This window comes from Phoca vitulina, unplaced genomic scaffold (genome assembly GCF_004348235.1).
Source record: "Phoca vitulina isolate PV1807 unplaced genomic scaffold, GSC_HSeal_1.0 scaffold14, whole genome shotgun sequence".
NCBI classification, from domain to species: domain Eukaryota; kingdom Metazoa; phylum Chordata; class Mammalia; order Carnivora; family Phocidae; genus Phoca; species Phoca vitulina.
Window position 1 is genome coordinate 13,003,141 of NW_022589717.1, and position 24,478 is coordinate 13,027,618.

A 24,478-nucleotide genomic window follows, 5' to 3' on the forward strand; every position below is an offset into this window, starting at 1 on the left:
GCATCGGGCTCCCTGCTCCGCGGGAAGCCTGCTTCTCCCTCTCCCACTCCCCCTGCTTGTGTTCCCTCTCTCGCTGTGTCTCTCTCTGTCAAATAAATAAATAAAATCTTTAAAAAAAAAAAAAAAAAAAGCTGATATATCTTTCAAAAAGTTCCTAAAATGAAAATATTTGGAAATTGTACCTTCCCAAACAAGAGTTTGCTAGCACTGTAAACATATTAATGAACAGTAAATTAATTAATGGGACAGTAAATTTATGTTAATATAAACTGTAACCTGTGTAATTCGTTTTGATTCTCAGTACATTCCATGTATCTTTGGTGTAGGTTACCCAATTATATCTCTGGTCTCACAACCCCTTCACACCCCAGCATGACCCACCTGTTGACTGCTGTCTCTTAATCGGATCTCTGCCTTTGGTAGAGCAGCAAATCCCAGGGATGGGCAACACATCTATATAAGGAGACTAGAACAGAAAAATAGGAGCCTGAGTATTTGTGAGACACAAACCTCTTGGGGAAATTTCAAAGTATTTATGACCCTAAATATTGTGGTGTGAGAAGTGTCAGGAACGATGCCGAAGTCCTTCCCACATGAGACAGCAGAAACTAGGACTCATTGTCATTTGAACATCTATGTAAAATGAGCTTATATTCACCTCTAGGCTGGTAAATCATGGCAAGTTTGGGTTTCATCACTGAACTTCTGAAGAGGTAATGAATTTTGTTGTGGTCAATCAGAATTCTCATCTACATAAAACCGGTCTAATTATTATTTAAGAAAATTTACAAAACTTTTTTTTTTTTTTCTGTTAATGAAAGCTCACTGTAATTTTGTGGAAAGATTGTTTTTCTCTTATTTTATATGTTTGCCAAATGCTGGTAAATAAAAATATCTCAGTAAGCAACATGTTATGAAATTACACAAAGAGAATCCGGAAAATGTGTGCATGGAAATGCTATAAAAGAGAACAAAGAAAAAGAATAGTCACTTGTCAAGCATTTTTAAGTCTAAACAAAGAATCAGTCATATGTACAACATAATCACTTTAAAATCCAAAGCCTGATTAATTTGTTTTTTATAAAACCTATTTGGATTTGTAAATAAATTAGAATCAAGTCATGAATCAGATTAGGAAACTAAAAACAAATCAGTTATATAGATGTTTCAGTAAAATTTTAAGCTTTTAAGAAAGTAGCAAAGATTATTTGAAGATAGCTTAACTTCTGCATTAGTACGAGATAGAGATAGTGGGTTTTGCAAATTGCTAATCCTATAACATTCTCCACGAAAACAGGATATGGGAAAAAGAAACATTAGGAAGGCATTAGCTATGGAAAATCCTGCAATAAAGAAAACTCTCTAACCTTGTTTAACTCACTGTTTGCCAAACTTAGTTAGCCATTAAATCTTTTATTTCATACATCTTTTTAATACAGAAGAGCTAACACAAATGTTTTACACAGTATATCAGATTAATCTTTACTGTGATACACCTCTATCATGAATTTCAATAGCAGTGACTTGCTGTGCAAAATTTGCACCAACAGCATTGGAATCAGCTAGGACGTTGTTAGAAATACAAAGTTTATCACCTTGAAAAACTGAATTTTATAAGATCCCTAAGTGGTTCGTAGTATAGAGCCTGTTTTTCAACCATGGCTGAACATTAGAATAATGTGGGAATCTTCTAAAAAACCTCTGCTGTAAGTGTTTGGGAGGAATTCGGGCATATTGTAAAAAGCTCATTCACTAGTGGATTCTAATTTGCAGCCAAATTTGGGAACTGTAGGTAAAGAATACCACCACCTCTTAAGAAGTGTCATGGAGGCATCTTTTCTTCCTCAATTAGCAACAATTTCATATTTATAATAGTTTGAGCCAGAATCTTGGAGTCTTTCTTGACTTTTCACATTTTTTCACATACTATATTTACTCTACCGAAAATCTATAGGCAGGAGACTTCCATTTTCAACCAAGGTGGTATATCAGGAATCAGTACATCAGGTTTACCCTCATGTACTTGGCTTATAAAAACCAAACAACTACACACACACACAAACATACAAAAGGACCAAAAAATATGAAATAGCAGTTTTCCAGACACCAGACATCAAGAAAGTAAGGACAGTAATCCCTGAGAAATGGAAAATAAATGACATTAACCTATAATTGTTTTAACTTAACTTAGGGGAGTTTCCAGGCCTCTGCTTATGGAGCCCAATTCTTTTCTTTTAATGTTAATGACTTATAATTGACATATAACATATTTCAGGTGTACAACATAATAATTCCATATGTGCAGGTATTCCCAAATAAGTCTAGTTAATATCCATTATCACACCTAATGACAATTTTTTTCTTGTGATGAGAACTTTTAAAGTCTACTCTCTTAGCAAATATACAATATAGTATTATTAACTATAGTCAGCATGCTGTACACTACAGCCCCATGACTTACTTATTTTAAAACTAGAAGTCATTAACTCTTTACTGCTTTTACCCATTTCACCTACTCCTACTCCCTACCTCTGGCAACTGCCAATCTGTTTTCTGTATCTATGGTTTTGTTTTTGTTTTTAGAGTCCACATGTAAGTGAGATCATATAGTATTTGTCTTTCTCTGACTCATTCAAAATCTTGTATTGAGTTTTCTAAAAATCAGTCTCCATCTTCTCAACTCTCTTTTACCCATCAAGCTTTTGCAAAACAGGTTCTAGTTGTATTACTTTAATAAATCTCTACTCACTTTCACGTGATTAAACCCATTGGGAATTCTTCCTCTTTGTACTTGACTCCAGAAGCTTCCCACACCCTTGAAAGTTTCTCTTTCTCTAAACTGTCTTCCTTTGGCTTTATTTATATCAAACACTCGTAATTTGTCTTTAGCCTTATGAATTCTTCTCTTGTTTTCCTCTTTAGTATAATTAAAATCTGTATCCCACCACCATTCACATTAGTTAGTGGTCCCAGCTTTTACCAATGACTTCAATTCCACTTAAACAGAGATGAACATCTAATGTATATTTCCAGCCTAGTATTCTTTTTACCTTGTATTTGCTTTTGATATTTTAAACAACCTAAAACATGTTCAAATTGACAATAAGACTATCATTTTGAAACTGGTTTTATAACATTTCCATCCTTCTCATGAATGTGAACCAACATTCATCCACTTAAGAAAAAAAGAACGTAGAAATTATGTTTGATGCCTCCCTCTTCTTCAAACACTAAATCAAACATCTGTTTGATCTATCCCAATGTCCATGTCTCTAGCAGTACATTACTTCTAGCCATTAAGGCTTTTGTCCTTTGAACACTGCAGTAGGCCCTCAATTGGCCTCCCTTGCTCAAATCCATTTTCTATATGGTAAGCAGGGTTTTGGGTGTTGTTGTTGTTCTAAACAATAATCTGATTATGCTGCTCACTGACTAAAATTTTAGAGTCACTCTCATTACTCTAAGGATATAAACAAAAGTTTTATTGTAATTAGGAAAGCCCTCATTCTTGTTTCTACTAATCCATCCAAAGTTATTTGCATTGTGTCTCTTCGCTATCTTCACTGGAGTTATCAGCCTACAACTCTCTCTATTCTTTGTTCAGGAAACTCATATATATCCTCTTTAGTTAATCCAAACATCTCTTACTCCATGAAACTGTCTTCCATCTCTCTGCCCAGATGGCACCTGCCCATTATGTGTCCCAGAACTCAGTATATGTCTTTCTCATGGTACATCACATTTATATTTTTGTCCTTGTTTGGACACTATTTCAGCTTATATATTTTTTTAATTGATGTTTGTTTCTTATACTAGACTTTAGGTTTTATGAGGGCAAGGTCAGCACATGTTTCTGCTCATCCTCTATGTCTCCAATTGTGCTTGACATATAGTAGGCACTCAATAATTATTTGGCAAACAAATAAACATATTGATTGCATTTTTTAAGGATCATGTAATCTATGCTGTTTATTTTGAAGGACAGAAAATATTCTTCTTTGGGGGTACTATTTTGATGGAGTATTCACAGAGATTCCCTCTACCACACTTTCAATCTATCTTTTTTTTGTTTAAGATTTTATTTATTTATTTGAGAGAAGAGAGAGAGCAGGAACTGGGTGGGGGGCAGAGGGAGAGAGAGAAGCAGACTCCCTGCTGAGCAGGGAGCCCCAACACAGGTCAATCCCAGACCCTGAGATCATGACTTGAACTGAAGGCAGATGCTTAACCGATTGAGCTACCCAGGCGCCCCTCAATCTATCTTTCTTGAGTCAAATATATATTGGAAGCTCTAAGTATCTGAGGATAGTTGACGGCCTGTGCTTTCTGGAAGTTCTGGAAAAGAAAATTTGTACAAGCTCTTTTCTTTGAATGAGGCATGCTTTTATTACGTCAGCATCATAGAGCCCTAGAACCGTAAAGCAGTGGATTCTGAATTCATGGAGAGAAATTGTACATCAGCGCGTGTTCCTGGTTTCCCTTCTTCCCATGAAGTGAAAAAAAGGAGTTAAGGGTGTTGGCTGAGATATCACTGAATACAGAGGCTGCAGGAGTTGAATAGAGAAGGTGTCAAAGAGGTTTCCTCCAGAAGTATCAGCAAGGAACTTTTAGCTGGTTTCTTATATTCAGTGGCTTGTGATGGACATCTGACTTCACATTCAATATGTAGCAGGCTGCTGACACTTATGGCACTCAAACAAACAGGAAACCAAAACTGGAATGGCTATAACAGATGGTAACCCTTTAATACCCATCACCAGACTAGCCCATTCCCCACCCCCTCCCCTCTAGAACCCTCAGTTTGTTTCTCAGAGTCCATAGGCTCTCATGGTTCATCTCCCCCCTCCAAATTCCCCCCCTTCATTTTTCCCTTCCTGCTATCTTTTCTTCTTCTTCTTCTTCTTCTTCTTCTTCTTCTCCTCCTCCTCCTCCTCCTCCTCCTCCTCCTTCTCCTCCTCCTTCTCCTTCTCCTCCTCCTCCTCCTCCTCCTTCTTCTCCTTCTCCTTCTCCTTCTCCTTCTCCTTCTTCTTCTTCTTCTTCTTCTTCTTCTTCTTCTTCTTCTTCTTCTTCTTCTTTTAACATATGATGTATTATTTGTTTCAGGGGTACAGGTCTGTGATTCATCAGTCTTGCACAATTCACAGCGCTCACCATAGCACATACCCTCCCCAATGTCTATCACCCAGTCACCCCATCTCTCCTACCCCCCCCCACTCCAGCAACCCTCAATTTGTTTCCTGAGATTAAGAATTCCTCATATCAGTGAGGTCATATGATACATGTCTTTCTCTGATTGACTTATTTCACTCAGCATAATACCCTCCAGTTCCATCCACGTCATTGCAAATGGCAAGATTTCATTCCTTTTGATGGCTGCATAATATTCCATTGTATATATATACCACTTCTTCTTTATCCATTCATCTGTTGATGGATATCTTGGTTCTTTCCATAGTTTGGCTATTGTGGACATTGCTGCTATAAACATCGGGGTGCATGTACCCCTTCGGATCACTCCATTTGTATCTTTGGGGTAAATACCCAATAGTGCAATTGCTGGATCATATGGTAGCTCTATTTTCAACTTTTTTGAGGAACCTCCAAACTGTTTTCCAGAGTGGCTGCACCAGCTTGCATTTCTACCAACAGTGTAGGAGGGTTCCCCTTTCTCCGCATCCTCGCCAACATCTGTCGTTTCCTGACTTGTTAATTTTAGCCATTCTGACTGGTGTGAGGTGGTATCTCATTGAGGTTTGATTTGGATTTCCCTGATGCCGAGCGATGTTGAGCACTTTTTCATGTGTCTGTTGGCCATTTGGATGTCTTCTTTGGAAAAAATGTCTGTTTATGTCTTCTGCTGATTTCTTGATTGGATCATTTGTTCTTTGGGTGTTGAGTTTAATAAGTTTTTTTATAGATTTTGGATACTAGCCCTTTATCTGATATGTCATTTGCAAATATCCTCTCCCATTCTGGTGGTTGTCTTTTGGTTTTGTTGACTGTCTCTTTTGCTGTGCAAAAGCTTTTATCTTGATGAAGTCCCAATAGTTCATTTTTGCCCTTGCTTCCCTTGCCTTTGGCAATGTTTCTAGGAAGAAGTTGCTACCACATGACTTTAAAGAAAGGCCAAAATACATACTTGTAGCCTAAAGTGGGGCAGGGGCTCTTAAAATAAGCGACTTCCTAAAATAAAAAATAAGTTAAAAATTTGGTGAATTTCTCTTCAGAGAAAGCAAACTGGTGATGGTAGGGGAAGAGAATTGCAATGACAAAACAACATTCATGACAGTTTATAAATATAAAACAAGTTGGTTAGAAAAGTATTTTATGAAAAATGTATAAAGCAAATTTATAGGTAAAAATCAAATGATCCACAAATATGTGAAGCTCAATGGTTTTGCTGAGAATTTAAAATAAATACTAAACCATTTTATACCCACCTATTTGACAAAAATGTGGAAGTCAAGTACTAGCGAATGATAGTGAGGGTGTGGGGAGACAATTTTCATAATACACAAGTAGTAAGTTAATGAAATTATGGCTAGTCCTATATGATGATCCAGCACTCCATACCTGAGCATTCATACTAGAAAAACTGGGAGTTAGGTTGCTAAGGGGACGTAGTACAAGGGTTTTTACAGTAGCATTTCTTGAGTACTAGAGAGTGAACACAATCTAAAATCTATTAGCTAATCTATCAGCAGGATGGTAAATAATATCATGGATGCTACTATGGAATACAATCCAAGAATAGTCAAAAGAGAAACTTTAAAGTATGTGCACTAACACGATAAAACTCAAAAAAAAAAAAAGGTAGTACTGAGTAAAACTGAAGAGAATAATGTCTAGAACAATATTATTTACTTAATGTAATATGCATACTTTATGTGTTTTTCAAATATGCCTTTTATTCAAGGACATTTATTGATACATAATAGTCTATGGGGAAGGGAGGAAAAGTAGAATTGGTGATTATAGAAGAGGAGAAAAAATTAGAATAAGATAAAGGGAAGGAAATGATAGGAAGAAAGGAAAGGAAATAGAAGGAAAGAGAAAGAAGAAAGGCCTTACATATACTTCAAAACTAAATTCATTCTGCAGCTGAGGGTTAAACAAATAAGTTAACTGCTGTATCTAATCATTCTGATATTCGAGGCACCTAGTATTTAAATCAGATACTATTTACTCTCTTTTTTTAAGCTGTTATGTTTTCTTAGAGTGGAATATGCTATCTATATCTATATACTTTATGGAAGAATCATTTCCAATAATATTTTCACAAAAGTTCTCAGTGCTGTTAAACAAGATTAGTGCAGGTAATTATCAGGCTTGCTGTGGCTAAAAAGACTAACATAATCAAATTTAAAACGTATTTATCAGACTTGTTTCTGGAAATTGTTAATTTCCAGTAATTAGACACACCCTACTGTTTTTAAGCAATATTCAATTTCAGTATGTTTTCTAAAATTTGGTTCTCTTAAAACTGACCAAATTTTCTCACTTTAACATTACATCTAAAACAAATAGGATTGTTGGAATTTTAAAGTATTATATTTCTAAACCAACATAGGTGAGCATACACTCATTAGATTAAGGATACACTGCTGATTTTCTGGAGGGAAGATGCCACTTGCCAATAATTGTCAAATCATGATTCATGCGCTCATATCAATCTCAGTCTGTAATAAATATGTAAGCATTGATAACTGCAGATTAAGCCAGTTTCTTCTTGTAGATGACCTTTGTGTTAATCTCTTAATTAAAAGTACTAATCGGGGCGCTTGGGTGGCTCAGTCGTTAATCATCTGCCTTCGGCTCAGGTCATGGTCCCAGGGTCCTGGGATCGAGCCCCGCATCAGGCTCCCTGCTCAGCGGGAGGCCTGCTTCTCCCTCTCTCACTCCCCCTTCTTTTTTTTTTTTTTTTTTAAGATTTTTTATTTATTTATTTGAGAGAGAGAGAATGAGAGAGAGCAAGCACATGAGAGGGGGGAGGGTCAGAGGGAGAAGCAGACTCCCTGCCGAGCAGGGAGCCCGATGCGGGACTTGATCCAGGGACTCCAGGATCATGACCTGAGCCGAAGGTAGTCGCTTAACCAACTGAGCCACCCAGGCGCCCTCTCACTCCCCCTTCTTGTGTTCCCTCTCTCACCATCTCTCTCTCTGTCAAAAAAAAAAAAAGTACTAATAAAACTAATTCTTGTGATGTTGATAATAAAAGAAAAACTTGAAGACTAATAGATTCCTTATTTTTACCTTTATCTAGTTATAAGTCCTCTTCCCTGGCCACTGGTATCCACCTGCTAATGTTGCTGTCAGAGTTAACTAAATTTCATGATCCTCAGGAGTGTGCTTTACTTTTGATTATTCTTTTACCCTGAAAAACTGACTTTAAAGAATTTGACTGACAATGTTACCTATCTAGCCCATGGATATATCCCATGGTGATAACAAGGAGAAAATTGTTTTTCTTACAACAGTCTCTTTTTCAAAGGAAAACTTGAGCTTTGATCTTTTTAGGTCCTGTTGCTGTTCATATTCAGGGACACAATGCCATAGATCTGCAATCTTATAATTCAGAAATTTCTCTGTGGCAGGACCAAAAATCCATAACTAGCCAATTATATTGCATTTTTTTTAGACACGGAAGACATAAAACCTTCCTTTTTTGGGTATTCTCAATTTATATCATATACAATGTACTCTTGCAGTATGGAACATAGACAGCTTATATTTAATTTGACTTAAGAGAATTGCATTGCATACTCATTAAGTCATCTCACAGGTCTTTGAAAAAGTACTAAATTTTGAAGTGCCCTAACTAGTGGGCCAGTTTTCATTTTAACCAAGCATGACAAGAAATAAACATGCAAATGGCAAACAGAGAGCTGTTATTTGTGTGAGAAGTTAAAATTAAGAAAACAAGAGGATAAAAGCAGTTAGTTTGCCCTACTACAGTGTAGAATCCACAATTCACATCCTGGGGGAGTGACAAACCAGTCATTTAATGCTATGTCAACACATGTATCTTGTCTTTCATTAGTAAACTCTCCTGCTGGTTTGTACCCTGTCAGAAGTAGACCTCCTACTGACATTCATAGAGGTGTGGAAACTAAGATGGTTTAATACTTCTGTTTTGTTTAATTTTCTTCTTTATCCTGTTTGAAGCCAATTTTTTTCCTTTACTTTTAGAATGAGTACATATTAGCTTCATTTATGAAGTAAATGTTCAAAATGTTTATGATTCAAATGACCTACTTTCCTCTTAATTCCTTAGAGCACTTTGAATATCTTAGCCAATTGAGGGTTACATCTGCCTGTAAATCACCCATGCTTTCTCTCTGCACACAGTCTGCCCACATCATCTGTGAATAAATAACCATAAAAAATAAATGGAGAGGAAAGACGACAGCATTCATCTCCCTTTCCCGCTGAAAAGTGTTCTATCGAGATGTTGGTTAATGACCTAAGCAAGATTATAGATCCAAAGTATTTTTCACCCCTCCAGCCCACTCCTGCCCCACAAACCTGTTCAATTTAACTCTTATCTGTTTTTAGATAATGTTGCCCCTAGGCAGTGAATAGCAAATAAATATTTAAATAACTACATATGAAATTCATGCAGAACAACCATATAAAAATCTAGAAAATGTATAGATCACTCGATATGGAATTTTTATCTATAATTTCTGCCAACATTTCCTAAGTACGATCAAGAGTCAGAGAAAAGCTGTCCCAATTTCACATTTTAACTAGCAAAGTCCTATTTATTTTAGGAAATGTTATTTGTAAAATTAATTCCTGGGGTTATTTTGCAATAATATAAATATGTCATCTTGACTTTTATTTTACACTAACCTGCAAAATACTTAAAACATAAATGTTGTTGTGGGGCTGTTTCAAATTGTAAATAGTAGTGTATGAGTTAAACATTTAAATTTACTACTTCAATCAAATATTATTCCCATTTAAATTGATAATCCCTCTTTTTTAGATAATCCGTCTTCTAATGAAACTATATTTAAATTACTTTGTTGACTTCTTGGAACTACCTTAAAAGTCCAATTTTTTTTTAAAAAGGACTGAGATTTTTTGGTTGTTGGTTTTAAAAACAATCAAGTAAAAGTGACATATATCACAAAAAAGCTTTTGGGTGAAATCAAGGACTGCCACAGTAACTTTAAATGTTTAATTATGTGCTTTAGAGGCAGAATGTAAGTAAATTCTAAAAGGAATATCAAAATTTTTGAAGAATTGACTGCACTGTTGAAATACATAGGTAACCATCTACAGTAACTGATTTGAAGTGCAATAGATACTTAAGAACATAAAATTCTATATATTTGTTTAAAACTAATCTCAAATATATTTGGTATATTTCATATCACAGTTTTACTAAAGCAGTTTTTAAATATTTCATGTTTTGGGGTGCCTGGGTGGCTTAGTCGGTTAAGCATTTAACTCTTGATTTCGGCTCAGGTAGTGATCCTCAGGGTTTTGGGATCGAGCCCCATGTTGGGCTCCAGCCCCACATTGGTCTCCATGCTCAGTGGGGAGTCTGCTTCTCTCCCTCTCTGCCCCTTCCCCACTCATTGTTTCTCTCTCTTTCTCAAATAAATAAATCTTTCAAAATAAAATGAAATAAAATATTTCACGTTTTACAGAAAGTGAATTTTGTACTTCTGAAGAACTACAAGCAACCACCCTACTCCAAATTAAAAAACACAAATAGCTTTTAATTGAATATCAAATTACTAAAGTAAAATGTTAATTAATGATTGACCTTAAGGATTGAAAAAATTTTTTTTAAAAAACTGTGATTTTAAGGGGCACCTGGCTGGCTCAGTCCCATGGAGCATGTGACTCTTGATCTTGGGGTTATAAGGTCCAGGCCCCACCTTGGGTATAGAGATTACTTAAAAAAAATAAAATAAAATAAAATCCTTCAAAAAACAAAACTATGATTTTAAAACATTAAATATTTTATAAAATTATTTTCTTCTAAGACTTATTTTTTTTGAGAGAGAGCACACTCAAGCGTGAGCAGAGAGGAGGGGCAGAGGGAGAGAGAGAATCTTAAGCAGGCAGAGCCTGATGTGGACTCAATCTCATGACCTTGAAATCATGACCTGAGCTGAAATCAAGACTTGCATGCTTAACCAACTGAGCCACCAGGCGTACCTAAATCAATTTTAAATTTTGTACTTTGAGCAAAATATTCATCATAGGAAACTAATTTTTAATGAAAATGCCTTACTTGATAAAAATATGTAAAGTTGTTAAAAGAGAAAGCAAAATTATTTAAAATATTACACTTAAAAGAGGCTGTAGTTTCAGTTAACTGGAGGAAAGACACTTTTTGATACTCACTGAATTAAAAACTTTTAAATGGAGAAACATTTTACTTTAAATAATTAAACATTTGCTTCATAATATTTATACCATTAACTTGTTCAAAAAAGACTTGTGTTTAGTTAGTTCAGAACTATTACTAATTCTGACTTATTGGAATTCCTTTATTAGATTTGCATGATAAAAAGCAATCCAGATCTCTAAAGAGATTTTTAAAAATATATTGAAAAATAGGAGAAAATACTTTCCATAGTTCAAGAAAACCCCCAATTATAAGAGACTGAGAAACTAATTTCAAAAGAAGTTTCCAAAGCTTTAAGATTTTGTCCAGTTTCGGGCGCCTGGGTGGCTCAGTTGGTTAAGCAACTGCCTTTGGCTCTCATGATTCTGGAGTCCCGGGATCGAGTCCCACATCGGGCTCCCTGCTCAGCGGGGGGTCTGCTTCTCCCTCTGACCCTTCCCCTCTCATGCTCTCTGTCTCCCATTCTCTCTCTCAGATAAATAAATAAAATCTTAAAAAAAAAAAAAAAAAAAGATTTTGTCCAGTTTCTCATTACGCTGGAAATCTGTCATGGTGCTATGTTTATAAATAGTTGCCTTAAGCTTTAAAGAAATTATGACTATCTCAAACTATGATTTTGGAAATGCATTTCATATATAATTTTATCCCTAATATTTAATATACATGAGAATAATCACTTCTAAAGTGTCCCTCAATTTTGTCACTAGTTCTTTAACACTGAATCTGTAAAAAAAATGTATTTTAATAATTTTAAAATCACAGCCTTTCTTCACATTCTTATTTTACAGAGTTTAAACATACACTGTTTGGGTTATTGTTTGTTTTAGTTTAGTTTTCTGCCTGTTTTAGCATGGGAAGTTTGTGGTTTTATCTTTTCCTTCTGTCTATGATTCTTTAAATTGTTTTTAGATTTCCCATGGGAAACATATTGCATAAGATTATGATGACAAAGTTTTAAGGTAATTATATTTCTCCAGCAAGAAGTAAAATGACTGAGTGCTCACGTGTGTTTATGATTTCAACCCCTAAAAAATGAGGAAGTACCAGATGCCTTAAAAAAAATTGTCATCAGAAGATCTGTCCAAAAACAGGCAGGAACGTTTCTTAGAGAACCGCAACTCGATTTTTTCACTTAATATATCTGGTTTTGGTTGACTAGAAGATGTCTATAACAGAGCACTAACAAACACTGTAATTTGCTGGGGTCAGCCAGGTCTGCAGCTTTGAGATTGAAAGTCATCTTAAATTATGCTATCAGCTTTCCAAACCTCATTAGACGTAACCCATTTAGGCGCCACTGACTTCTCGGAATCACCAATAGAACCCTAATCAGAAAACCACAGAGCAGCCAGTCTACTGCTATCAGAAACCTCAGTACAATTTTGTATATTAATATTTCAGAAAGTTTGTAGGAACACATACTCCCTGCTGAGCACTCCGACCCGTTCAGACATAGTTACAGTCAGTGAGCCCGCCCTGAGCGGCTGGCTACTCCTCGTCTGTCTCTGCACCTGGCAACCGGGGAAAGAAAAAGACAGAAGAAAATGAAATGAATGCCTTGACTTGATTTATGATTAATAAATTCCCATAATTGGAGAGTCAGGTAACCAGTAAATGGAATAACACAGAGTTACAGGAAAATACCAATTTTATCCTGTAATGTAGCCATAGAATTTTGAATACAATATTACTTTATTTTTCTAGGAGAAACAATTTTTGAGGCTTTCTTGAGACCATTAGTTTTCTCTGATGTTCTTCAAAATATTTAATTCCATTTTCACCATGTATTGGTTAAAGTAAAGCCTAAGAGATATCCAACAAAGCAGTGCAATTAAAAATGTTTTGTAACAGACCAGTTTAGTAATAAAAACCAATGTTGTATTGTTAGCAACTTTAAAAATGTTTGCGATGGAGAGAAATGTAACTTCTATAATGATAAACAGTGACCAAAGTTCAATGAAACACAGTAGAGCTAAATTTTAAAAATAGAAACAAAACAGTAAATGCAACCTAAAGGCTGATTGAATAAATAATTTATTGTAAATAATAAGAATTATGCACATAATTGATCTGTTTGTTTATAATAGGGAAGATCTCATAATATTTATATTTACTATTCAATGACCTATATTTACAGATGCTCTGGAGACAAAATATTTACAGAAACTTCTAACAAGTAAGAGTTTCCTATGCTTAAATTAAGTTTAAAATGAAATTATATCAGAACAATTAAAATATATTTTTTTAATTAAAATGTTAATACTTAACATATTATCTAAAGTAAATGACTAGGGCACTGAAATGGCAACCAGGATTTTTTTCATTTTCATTTTTCTTTAAACAAACAAATTGGGGCACTGGGTGGCTCAGTCGTTAAGCATCTGCCTTCGGCTCAGGTCATGATCCCAGGGTCCTGGGATCAAGCCCTGCATTGGGCTCCCTGCTCCACAGGAAGCCTGCTTCTCCCTCTCCCACTCCCCCTGCTTGCGTTCCCTCTCTCGCTGTGTCTCTCGCTGTCAAATAAATAAATAAAAATCTTAAAAAATAAATAAACAAATTGTTATGACAGGCATACTTTCTGTCATATACAAACTTGAATATGACATTTTCCTTGATTTATGTAAGTAGAAATGGAGAGCATTAAAAACAACTGTAGCCATAGACCTTATCAAAGGTGCTTGCATAATATATTTTTTAATTGTTAACTGCAGGACACCACACACGCCCTATCAGGAGCGAAGATCTACTCTAGCACCAGCTCTGCTGTGAGCTATATGGGCAGTACTGACAAGTTAATAAGCTTCTCACCTAAATTTAGTGTCAACTTACATCTGAGATTCTTCACAATCTCACTGTTGTATGACTACATCAAAATCTTACATGGGTATGCACACACATTAATATTAATGTTTTCTACCATCATCCAAATCTGAGTATGATTCATATAAAGCTTCATAAATATTTTATTTAAAATGATATAGGAGGGACGCCTGAGTAGCTCAGTCGGTTAAGCGTCTGCCTTTGGCTCAGGTCATGATCCCAGGTTCCTGGGATTGAGCCCCGCATTGGGTTCCTTGTTCAGCAGGGAGACTGCTTCTCCCTCTGCCTGCCACTCCCTCTGCTTGTGCTCTCTCTGTCAAATAAATAGATGAAATCTTTAAAAATAAATAAATAAAATGATATAGGAATATGAACACACAACAATCTCTGTCAGTTCTGATTCTATTTATTTTATTGTGATAAAAATGCTTAAGGAGATCTGGCCTCTTACCAAATTTTAAATGCGCACTACATTATTTTTGACTATAGGTATAATGTGTACAGTGGATCTCTAGAAATTATTCATCTTTCTTAACTGAAAATCCATGCTTGCTGATTAATTACTTTTCATTTTCTCCCACCTCCAACTCCCTGGTAACCACTATTCTGGACTTCGATGTTATGAATTTGACTATAGTAGATACCTCATGTAAGTGGAGTCATACTTTCTGTGTCTGGTTTATTTCACTTAGTATAATGTCCTCTAAGTCCATCCATATTGTCACATATCTCGGAATGTCTTTCTTTTTTAATGCTGAATAGCATTCCACTGTATGTTATACCACATTTTATTTATTCATTCTTGTGTTGTTTTGGTTGTTTCCAATCCAAATATTGGCTGTTGTGTATAGTGTTGCAATGAACATGAAAGTGTTAATATCTCTTCGAGATCCTGATTTCAATTCTTTTGGGTATATACTCAGGAGTGGGATTGCTGGATCAAATGGTAGATATCTTATTTGTAATTTTTTGACAAGTCTCCAAACTGTTTTTTATAGTGGTTACACAGTAAGATCCATCCTGACTAGGTAGGAAGTGGTATCTCATTGTGGTTTTGATTTACATTCCTCTGATGGTTAGCGATGAACATTTTTTTCATATACTTGCTGACAATATGCGCATCTTCTTTGGAGAAATGTCTTCTTCAATACTTTGCCCATTTTTAAAAAAAATGAGGTATAGGGCGCCTGGGTGGCTCAGTCGTTAAGCGTCTGCCTTCGGCTCAGGTCATGATCCCGGGGTCCTGGGATCGAGGCCCACATCGGGCTCCTTGCTCTGCGGGAAGCCTGCTTCTCCCTCTCCCACTCCCCCGGCTTGTGTTCCCTCTCTCGCTATCTCTCTCTCTGTTAAATAAATAAATTAAAAAAAAATCTTAAAAAAAAAATGAGGTATAATTGACATACAGTGTTATATTAGTTTCAGGTATACAATATAATGATTTGGTATTTGTATACAAAGTGAAATGATCCTCACAATAATTCCAATTAATATCTGTCACGTACATAGCCACAGAACGTTTTCTTGTGCTGAGAACCTTTAATATTTACTCTTCTGGCAATTTTCAAATATGCAATATAGAATTAACTATAAGGGTGCCTGGGTGGCTCAGTTGTTAAGCATCTGCCTTTGGCTCAGGTCATGATCCCAGGGTCCTGGGATCGAGCCCCGCATTGGGCTCCCTGCTCAGTGGGAAGCCTGCTTCTCCTTCTCCCACTTCCCCTACTTGTGTTCCCTCTCTCACTGTGTCTCTTTCTGTCAAATAAATAAATAAAATCTTAAAAAAAAATTAACTATAGTCACTATAGTATACATTACATCCCCATGACTTATTTATTTTATAAATGGAAGTTGGTACAGTTTGACTCCCTTGACCCACTTTGTCCATTCCTTGCCCTCCACGTCTGGCAAACCCCCATCTAATTCTCTGTTTCCATGAATTTATATGTGTGTATGTGTATGTGTTTGTTTTTTAGATTCCACATATAAGTGGTATCACACAGCATTTGTCTCTCTGACTTATTTTGCTTAGCATAATGCCTTCAAGGTCCATCCATGTTGTCACAATGCGAGATTTCTTTTCTTTTATGGCTGAAAATTCCATTGTATATATGTATCACCCTTTCTTTACTCATTTATTTGTTTATGCACAGATAAGCTGTTTCAATATAATTAAATTATTCCTCATATTTTTGTTTGTTTTATTCCCCATACTTGAATATACATTCCATGAGGGAAGACTTTCCTTTTTTTTTCATTTTTTATTTTGTCCATTCACTTTGCCCAGCTCTTAGCACATTATCTAAAATGTAATACAAAATAAAAAATTATTTGTCAAATTAAAGTCACTATTATTTTCTCTTTACCTAAACTTAAAACCTGGATATGCCAAAATATATTCACATCCTGTCAATTTCATATTATAGCCAATAGTGACTTAAAGGAAAAGCAGCATGGCATTTATAAAATGTTAAGGTATTTTATTAAAGCTCATGATGGATCTCAACAATGTTGCACATACCAGCTTGTAAACAATTACATTGGCATATCACTTGTTGCAAAGATATAGCTGAGCACTAGTTTGGCAAGTCTAGTGAGCCATGTTTAGCCAAATAAAAGTTCCATAATATTCAAAAAACAAAAACAAGGCAGTGAAGATCATGTAAGTTCGAGATAGTGAGTAATAAAAAAAATCATTCATTTATCATTTACCTTCAAAATTCATATAGTATCTTTAGCCAGGAAAAAAGTTGCGAAGACTGGTTGTACATACATTTCATTCAGGAATATTAGCCTTCTTACCACTTACTGGCTTGTTTAATTGGAAATAATTCAACTCTACCATAGAAAAGTATTTTTTCAGACATTTACTGCTGCAAAATATATGCCCTTTATTCTTACTACTCCTTCAAGTCAATGAGTATTCATTAAAGTATGTTTATGCGATACCCAAACCTCTGAGTTCTAGATATGATCTTTTTACTGAGCTTTTCACAACATTCATTTAGCTATGCTAGACATCAGCTCATTGTCATAAAGAGTTTGAGCTCTAAATTCATACATGTGCTCATGTGTAAGTCCTCTCAGTTTCAGTATGAAGTCAAGAAATTTCCAGTATCTGTTAAATAGAATTGTCTTGGTTATTAGATGAGAAAGCATACATAAGTTACCTAACACAGTTTATGTTTAAATTCTCATTCTTTATGATAATTAACTCTCACTTAACTTGAGTAAATTAATTTTTTTTTTCTCATAATTCCTGATTGCCTGGAATATATTCAGATCTTCATACTTTTATTTGCCTCCCTATTATGGAACTCATTGCTAGTTGTGTTAATATCAAGCAAGGATTGGGGGAAAAAAAAATCTGTGTTTAATTATTGCAGTCTCAGATCTAAATGTTTTCTTAGTCACAGAAGTTGAAAAAAAAAGTTCTGTGAGTTACTAGACATATTTAGTCATTATATGAGCACAATCGCTCATCTTGTCTTGTCTCCTCAGTGCATCTAACGTTTGAATTATAGCATGGAGTTGCATACAAACAGCTTCTAGGGCCATCGCATTCATCTTCCGATGGGTACAAAGTACGTAGCACCCCGTAGATAAACCATAAAAGCCAAAATGGAATCTGGGCTCTTCAAGAAGGGTGTGGTTATAATTACCGACATTCTGGTTAGTACTTGTCATTAGTCTTCATCTTAAGCAAGTGGAAGAGAATTCTGACAATATCTATTTGATCACCTAGTGAGATACCAACAGAACCCTCAAGAAGCCCTTTGAAGATATAAAGATTTTGGCTTACCCCCATTAATAAAATTTTCTCCTGTTTTATTCCACACTGGTATTTTTAACTTCCTCTGCTTATAAACATTAGAACATTTGGAATACAATTTCTAGCAAATCCCTTTCTAAAGGAAATTTAAAGATCATCATTGTTTCCTGAGATGATAACAGATATGCTTGCAAATGTACGTGCCAGAGAATGTTTTAAAATATACCTGAAAACTGGTTGCAATTTTGTTACTTGAGTCAAGGGCATTAAATGCCCTTGGTAACAAATTATTTTGGAAATGTGAATGTGATTAGGTATTCTAACAAATGTATGTATTCACTTATCCTTTCTGTTTAAATCCCTTTGGCTAAGATGTTATCAACTGCTTTGAGAGATACTTAATGGTCTCTCATCAGTAAAGTTACATACATTTCCCCATTCAAACTGCTGTTTTGTAATGCTTTTATACATTCGCTTTAAAAGGAATGATGTCTTTACATTTAAATTAGAAGGTTCACTTATATTTTAAAAGAAAATACTGTCATAATGTATAACTTGTATAACACATAAATTTATAATCAACTCAATTACCCAGATAGTCCTAAAAGAAGTAGGATAAAATAAATTAATTCTAATGTTTACTGAACGACCTCCATCATTTCTCCATAAGTGTGTATATTGAATATGCTCTTAAATGGTAATAGACTTAGTTATAGTTAGGTAATAAACATAGTTGAATTCAGGCATATCTATTATTTTTAGCTTTGATACTTAAAATGATAGAAAACAACATAAAATCTGCCTCATGTCTAAGTGTACGTGTAGAACTGCATATGTAGGTCTAACTTTGGATACATTGAGACCACTTCACTGATTGAATGAGAATGATGTGAAACGAATACTAAGGGGAAAAGATGTTTTCAAAAAGATGTACATGGAACTTAATATTATAGCTTCTGGGTCCTGGATTTTAAGTGAGAAAAGACTGAAAGTTCTCAAAAACAAATGTAAGAACTTAGTCTATAAATAATTTGCAATTTCATGCACCGTGCATAGACATTTTTACTTGCCAGAAATGTTTTAAACATATTGATTCAGTTTTAGAAATAACACTTCAGACTTTTATTCACCAAGATTAAATTAGCACAGGTTTGCCAAATAATGTACCCTATTTAGATGGAGATCTAACAGAGATCCATGCTATGATTTGTTTTCTTCCAGCTGTAAGAATGTTTTACTCAACAATGATCATGCTTTTCTATTTAGGTCTACAATTATGCCACATAATTGGTCATTTAAAAGAAGGGTTTATAGTAAACAGTAAAGCAATGACAAAGCAAAGGTAATTGTAATATGTAAGGATGGTTACCCGGCTTCAACACGTCAAGTGCTTTCAACCAGCTCATTCGTTAGGTAGGGCCATCTATTCACTGTGAATCATTGCAGTATGAGTGTGTGGAACCAACTCTGTTAATGACTGACTTTGGATGCTACTTGGGCACAGCGTTTTTCATCAGTAAAATGAGACAGCTGACTTATGTAATAACAAAATTCTTTCTAGTTGTTGATTCACAATCTAACCTCTTGATTTTAATTTTTTGAAAAGAGGAGTAAGATCTAAACATCTTTGTTTAGATGTTTAGATGTTAAACATCTGTGGGTTTTTAGAAAATATAAGATTCTACAGTAGCCCCTCCTTATCTGTGGGGGATATATTCCAAGACCCCCAGTAGGTGCCTGCAACTGCACATAATAATGAACCCTATATTTACCATGTGTTTTTTTTTTTCCTATACATACATACCTGTCATAAAGTTTAATTTATAAATTAGGCAAGGTAAGAGATTAACAATACCTAATGATAAAATAGAACAATTATAACAGTATATTATAATAAAAGTTGTGTGAATATGGTCTCTCTCTCAAAATATCTTATTCTACTGTATTCACCTTTATTCTTGTGATAATGTGAGATGATCAATATCTACATGATATTGAGGTGAAAGACATAGGTATTGTGCCATAGTGTTAGGCTACTGTAGATCTTCTAACCATATGTTAGAAGGAGGATCATTTGCTCATCATTCCGTAGATTTATTTTACTATTTATTGATTGATTTGATTTTTTTATCACCTAGTAGATTTTAAAAGTTCTCACTGCATGCACATGTGCGTGCACGTGCACACACACACACAAATTGTAACTATGTGAGGTGATGGATATGTTAACTCATCCTATTGTGGTAACCATTTTGGAATATATACATTACATTTATCAAATAATTGTGTTGTATACCTTAAACTTAAACAATGTTATATGTCAATAATATTTCAATAGAGTTGAAAAAAGAGAGCCCGTGAGACATCAACAAAAACTGACCACAGAAAAATCCTCAATAAATCTCCAAAAGGAAGCAGTACAGATGAAATTTATTTTAATGCAATGAAACTAGAAATTAAAGACAAAATGGGAAGTGAAAGAAAGGAAGAAAGGAAGAAATGAAGGAAGGAAGGAAGGAAGGAAGAAAGGAAGGAAGAAAAAGAAAGTATATGATGTAATTTAGGGCACAAGGGAGAGAAAAGGGGGGCATTTATTGAAATGAGATGTGTTTTCACTACTAGAATCACAAATCATAGGATATTTTAAGTCATGCCTCTTGCCTGACATTTATAGGAAAGACAGGGAAAAAAGAATTGTGTTGATCTACATTATTAGGTTGTATCATTATATTTCATAAAATATGCTTGATTTGCTACAAATCCCATTATATGTGTTCATGATTCAAAAATATAATTTCAGATTCTATTGTATAAGATGGCTAGATCATTGTAGGTTCCTGCAAATACTGACAAATATCACTTCTTTGTATAGTAGTCAATATTAAGAGATAGTTCACATAAATGTGAAGATTAAATTGAAGAATCAATAGCAGATGCTGTGATTTACTACAGAAAATGAAAATAAACATAGAAATGAGTTTGCATTTATTATTTCTATGCACCAATGTATTATTCATTTATGCTATGGCTGATAATTTAAATGCAGGTTTCTGGTCTGATTTGAAAGAAGGAGAATTTTCCTAATCAGTTCATTAGTTTGTAAAAATCACATTCCTTATCTGAACTAATATTCTTTATTATAGACAGAGAGTATGATAATAATCTGCAATGAATAGCATTTGTAAGTTAGTCCTTACTAAATGTGGCCATCTTTAATTTATTTCAAGTTGTGGAAACTAAGTAAGAATCTTAGAAAATAATAGGTGGTAGGTGTAAGATTAGTGAGTGAGTTTTTTTTTTTTTTTTTAAGATTCTATTTATTTATTTGAGAGAGCAAGAGAACATGAGTAGGGAGAAGGGCAGAGGAGGAGGGAAAAGCAGACTCCCCGCTGAGCAGGGAGCCACCGTGGTCCCCAATCCCATGGACCTCTCCCCATCATGACCTGAACCAAAGGCAGATGCTTAACCGACTGAGGCCCCAGGCACCCCTAGAGAGTAAGATTTTATGAAATAGTTTCTCATCTTGCACAATGAAACTTTGACTTCAGCTCAGATTACAGCACAAAGAGAATTTCAAGATCCATACTTTATTTTTTTTTAAGATTTTATGTATTTATTTTTGAGAGAGAGAGAGAGCGCAAGCAGGGTGAGGGGAGGGCAGAGGGAGAAGCAGACTCCTGGCTAAGGAGGGAGACCAATGCAGGACTACATCCCAGGACCTTGGATCATGACCTGAGCCAAAGGCAGATGCTTAACCAACTGAGCCACCCAGGCAACATTTCAAGATCCATACTTTAAAAGAGAAATAACCTGGATTGCTTATATTATGCCCATTCAACAGATGAATTTAAATGTTGACTTTGTTTTACTACTTTTTAGGAATAATTTATTCATCTTAGATGTTGAAGCACTATAGAAAGATATTATGATACAGTGGCAGGCAGGGTTTTTCTACTGTGCTTTTATTTCCAACACAAAATATGAAGTCCCCAAAAAGAGCACTCACTTTAGAGCTAGTCCTTTTCATTCTCTTTGCCTGTCATATTCTTATATTTGGTTTTTGACACTGTGGGATAGACAAGGTGTAGTATAGGGAGACCAGGTCCAGTCAATGATACTGGAATGATTATTAAGAAGTAGAGTTAGCATGATAGAGGAACTCTACACTACATGAGGTATATTTCCTTTGCTCTTGGCATTACATTCACCTCTTCCCTTACACTGTTTATTGTGAAAACCTTTAGAATATAGTCAACTAAGGGAATTCAGTAGGAAGTATGTGAGAAAGTCTTATTGGATACACATGTACAACATACTCCATGCCTGGCTACTCCTGTTCATCTTCCCCAGTATCTCCTTAACCCATCATTAGCCTAAACTTCTGTGTAGCTTCCAAAGTGTTTTTTCTGTTCCTCCCCAACCACATTAATTGACTCTCTACATGGAAGCTAAGTTTATCTCTTAAGAAATAAAAGAGATTATGTCTTTTATGCTTAAAATCTTCCACTGTCTCTACACTCAGAATAAAATCCAAACTTCTTCCTCCCATACCAAGCTCCATACTACTGGATTTATGCCTGGTTTTTCAAGCTTGTCTCAAACTACCCTCCTCCTTGATCACTACTCCCCAGCCATTGTGGCCTTTTTTCTTGTTTCCCTGGGCTTTGAACTTGCTTTTCCTTCTGCCTAGAATATCAACCCTGAAGCATTGAATGCCTGACTCCTTTTCTTTTCAGGTCTCAGCATAACTGTTCCACCCTCAGGAAGACTTTCTTCGAAGTAACTCAGACCCCAGACATTCTACTGGATCAGTGTGTGTGTGTGTGTGTGTGTGTGTGTGTGTGTGTGTGTATGTGTGTGTTTAAAGAGCACTTTAAAATATCTGGAAATGTTTTATTCATTTTTATATGATTATATATTTTTTATCAGCCTGCTAGAATATAAATTCCAGGAGAAAAGAGATGTGATTTTTATTTCTCATTATGGTATCTGCTTGACCTACTACTGTTACTGCAACACAGTAAGTGATCAATAAATATTGAATGAAAGATTAAATTGAAAAATAGAAGTGTTCTATTTTAGCCTTGATTTTTTTTTTTTTTTTTTTTTTTTTTTTTTTTTTTAATATTAAAATCAAAAATAAAAGTTTTTTTTTTTTGCGTTTTTTTTTTTTTTTTTTTTTTTTTTTTTGCCTCCATGAGGTAAGAGAACCAATAACAAGGGTCTTTCTCCCAGTGGTGTTATGCCTGTTCTTACCAATTGCCAGACTACGTATTTGTGAATGTGGAAGTAAATTCTCTAGGTGGGACAGTGACTTAATTTAAATGAGAAAAATCTGAGAATAAAAATGAGCCCTACTCTACCAATTTGGAAACAAAAATTGAGTCATCTGAGAGTCAGTGAGATAATAGAGTATAGTGTTTAAGATTGGATTCTAGGCTTAAACTATCTGGGTTTACATCATGACTTGTTGTCTTATAACCAAGTACACAGGGGTAGCCTAAAATAATCACCCATCCCATTTTGTGCCAAGAATGTATTGTTGTGTACAGTGATTGGGATAAATATATCTCTATTATCTTCAATGTTTTCTTTTGTAATACATATCTGATCTCATCTAAATTGATTCTTTGTGGTTCTTTTTATTACTATTACGATAGCATTTTACTTTGTTTATTAACTTGATTTGACATTTGTTTGTTGCTTCATATGACTTTGTTTAGTTTTGAGTGGCTTTAAATCTATAAGTAGAATATTAATTAGAAAATATGGGTTGGAAAGAGTCCCAACACCATCACAGATAACCAAAATCCATGCGTAGGTGTTTAAAGCGTGGCAGATACTTATAACTGAAATAATGTTTGTGTTCTATATGCCAAGACTACTGCAGAAAAGTTGTACTTTCTTTGAAGAATGTCTAAAATATTAAAATTTTCTAGCAGTAATGAAATTATTTGTCTATGTTAAGTATATATGAAGTTCATTTATCATACAATAATTAAACTAAAGAGGATTTTTTTAACTTTAGCAGCATTAGAAGAATTATTTATATTTATAACATAAAAGGGATAGGTTGATATATCTTAGGTTCCATATTTTAGGGACATGGAACCTTCTTACTTAGGCATGAAGTGCCTAGAGACGCATGTTAAACTGAACTCAAGGAAGAGAGTTCAGAATAAAACAAGTGAATTTTATATTTTATCTTTCTGAGACATTCTGAGAAGCCAGTTGAGCAATGAAGGTGTTCTGTTTTGTTTCCTACTGGTGGCCATGGGTTTATATTGAAGACATTTTGCAGAAAACCCAAAGACTGAAGCAGAATCTGTTGTATGGTAAAAGCTGATGGGTTTGTGGGCACTACAGTTTTACCATGCCAGTGCTCATGTGTTTTAGAAATGCATACCCTGAAAACCTCTGATTTTGCAGTTGGGTGAATAAATGCCAAAAACATCCAAAAGCCTAAACACTTGAAATAATAATTCTACTGTGTAAATTTCACTATCAAAACAGGATAT